This window comes from Bidens hawaiensis, unplaced genomic scaffold (genome assembly GCF_021521415.1).
Source record: "Bidens hawaiensis isolate Kalapana, Puna unplaced genomic scaffold, B.hawaiensis_p1.1 tig00018485_1, whole genome shotgun sequence".
NCBI classification, from domain to species: Eukaryota; Viridiplantae; Streptophyta; class Magnoliopsida; order Asterales; family Asteraceae; genus Bidens; species Bidens hawaiensis.
This window is the reverse complement of record NW_027492793.1, coordinates 212,544-215,858: the sequence shown is the minus strand read 5'-3', so window position 1 is coordinate 215,858 and position 3,315 is coordinate 212,544. Positions and strand designations below refer to the sequence as shown.

General features: G+C 36.0%; 1 pseudogene; it reads right to left on the bottom strand.

The window, feature by feature from the left end:
* Positions 1–1,183: 1,183 nt before the first annotated feature.
* On the bottom strand, positions 1,184–2,679 carry LOC143556231 (uncharacterized; annotated as a pseudogene).
* Positions 2,680–3,315: the final 636 nt, after the last annotated feature.

Sequence of the window (3,315 nt, the reverse complement as noted above, 5' to 3'; positions counted from 1 at the left end):
GTCTTTTATATTTATTTTCTAATTATCTTGTTACTTATTCACTACCCCCCACCCACCCCACCCCGCCTGCAAAAGACCTCACCTCATCTCGTTTTGTTTCTAGATTTTGCCAAAGAAAGCGTTTGAAAATGAGTCCTAAAAATGACTCCATGGTGAAAATGAGTCCTAAAAGTACTTAAAAACAACACCTATAAACATTTTACTATAGATACTAACAACTTATCTAGACCACTTTTCATGTGGCCATAACACATAGTAACATACACTTACGCATTGCCATAACCCATACACTTACACATAACATACATACGTGTACAGTGTATATAAACGATTAAAACTAAAAAAATAGAAAATAGAAAATATTTTTTCTTTATTTATCTTTTGTTTATATACAACACACGATTAGTTATTATTATGTAAAAATTAAAGGCTTATTGGATTTTAGTAATTTTAACTAAATGCTATTTGCCGATATTAATTGAACTGAGCATATCCTTATTGTGGTCCCAAATTTTAAAAAAATCTACTCTCATTAATCCCAACTAAGTTTATCCTCACTTTGGTCCCAAATTTTTTAAAAAATCTACTCTCATTGATCCCCATTTAAAAAAAACTTAATGTCGTTAATTTTCGAACTTTAGATTTTTAAGACTTTTGATCGGAAAGCAAAATGCAAGTCGGTTGATGTAAAAGTTAGCTCGAAAGGTTGCTCCAAGAAGCTTGATTTTTGTTAAGTGAAAGTTCAAACACCCAAAGTGAATAACTGATCAAGCCGTTTTGAGCATCGTTTCGAGCTAAGCTTACATCAATCAACTTGTATCATTCTTTCAATCTTAAAATATCAGTTTGAAATTCGAAAAAAAATTAACAAGGGACAAATGAGAATAGATTTCATAAAATTTAGAATTGCTAATGGAGAAAAATTTAGTTGAAATTATTATCGGTAAATAACATTTAACTGAGAATATTAAATCACAATATGCCAAAAGTAAATAATGTAGTTCCATTTTTACCAGCATAATAATTTAGGCCCACACTGTAAACAAAATATATATTACTGCAATCTCATGACTACGTATGTGGGGCTAGGGGCACTACGATCATCATTTGATTTCAACCGCAAAATATATAAACAAACAAACAAACAAACAAACAACATTTCTTTTATAGTAGCCTTCTAAAATCCGAGTCAGAGATAACACAAATTAAAAAACAAATGATTCCATTAATTGATTCGTACAACATAATATTTAATAAAAAAAAATTATAAACCATTATTTAATTCCACTAAAAATTAATATACAAAATATTATGGATATGATTCTCATTATATGAAACAAGAAAACACAAACTAACTTTATGACTTGAGTTTGAGTTTCCCATGATACACTTGCCGGCAAATCCACAACGGTTTCTGTTTTTTCAAGCAAAGCTCCGAGGTTACCGGACACTTCCTTAAACAGTTGTCTCCTACGCTGCCGGAGATTGATACTTTCCGGGAGAAAAACTCCGGCGACAGTTCAGTTAAATAATTTCCGTCAAGAAACAGTCTGCTAAACTTCTTATACTCCAATGGGACTCTGCCACGTAGCTTGTTGTAACCCAGTGTCAGAGAGGCCAGCATTGGGTAAGTAGAAAAGTTCGCCGGTGAGTAGCCGGAGATTTTATTATACCCAAGGTCAACGGCCACGAGGCTGTTCTCGTTGACCGGCTTCAATACCTCGACTCCGGTGAAGTTGTTGTTGGCTAGGTTGACTTGCTGAAGAGATGGTGTTAGGAAGAACCAGCGGGTATAGTTCCGGTGAGTGAGTTTTGGCTGAGTTCGATGACTTCCAACTGAGTCAACTCGTTTAAAGGGTTGTTGCTGGATGTACCCGGATAGGAGTTGGATTTGAGAGCGAGTTGGATGAGGTTTTTTGGGAGGTTTGGGATTGGTCCGGTGAGTTTGTTGAAGCTTAAGTCTAGCCGAGTCAACTCAGTGAGTAGGGTTAGCGAGTTGGGTAACGACCCGGATAAATAGTTGTGGGACATGTCTAGAGTTTGTAACTTTTTTAAATTTGTGATCGATGGTGGGATGGCTCCGGAGAATGAGTTTGACCCGAGGATGAGTGTTTGGAGGTTAGGGAGAGTGAAGAGCGAATTCGGTATGGGTCCAGATAATTTGTTGTCCGAGAGATCAATGGTGGTGAGCTGGACGAGTTGGGAGATGAGTGGAGAGAGGGTACCCGAGTAACCCGCGGGATCAAGGGTGAGTTGGGTGACTCGGTTTGCCCGAGCATGATAATCCACACAGGAAGTGAGTGACATGAGGTGGAGAGCATGGGTCAGAAGTGAAGTCCCAAGAGTATAGGCAAGTGTATGATGGGATAGTGGCGGGATTAACCGCGGATTTGATCGCTTTAAGCGCGGCAATATCCGATGAGACGGTGGTGATTCCCGCCACGGTGGCGACGGTGATGGAGAGGAGGAAGAGGAGGTAGAAGGTGGTGGACATGGTGGTGAATAATATGTTTTTGTGGAGGGATTTTATACTTTTATGGACAAAGGTTTTAGTGTGACAGCAGGAAAGCATTAGAGAAATGTAGGATATGAAGGAATATTATTTATGTATGGTTTGTTTTTTATGTAGGTAAAATGTCCCTATACTTGCCTCATAGTATCCAGTTGGAAGTTTAGTATTGTTAGTCTAATTATTCTACGTATTTTATTAAAAAGTTGTTGGGAATATTTCAAGTAATATCATAAGTGTTTTTTTTATTAAAGCAATCATAATTCAATATATAGTTGGCCACCACCACTGGTATGAATGACCGGAGTCTTTCCAAATAAAGTGTGACACCCACCAATCATAAGAAAAGGAAATCAAGGTGTCATTGAATCCACATTTCTATATAGCATAAGAAACCCTCATTGTTTTGTTGTATATGCTCATATTGATCAAATTGAGATCATCTTTAAAAACATACACATTAATATTAATTTGTTTGGTACAAGGTAATGTAATAGACAAGGGAATAAAATGAATTATTACCATTCCACTGTCTTATTGGTTATCAATGGAAAACTATGAATGAAGTGAATAAGGTGCTGTTTGTTTTTTAAGACAAAAATTGTCTGCAATCTGATTTCATCTGATTTAATGTCTGCAACTGAAGATGTGGTTTGAAGGTCTGCAATATGAAAATATAATACTGTTTGTTTTATAAACAGAATATCGTTTGCATAAGCTGAAAATTAGTTACCTATCATATATATTAAAGTATATAAAAGTCATTTAACGTTTGTAGACTGCTAACATAATTGGTAGTGGTGTAT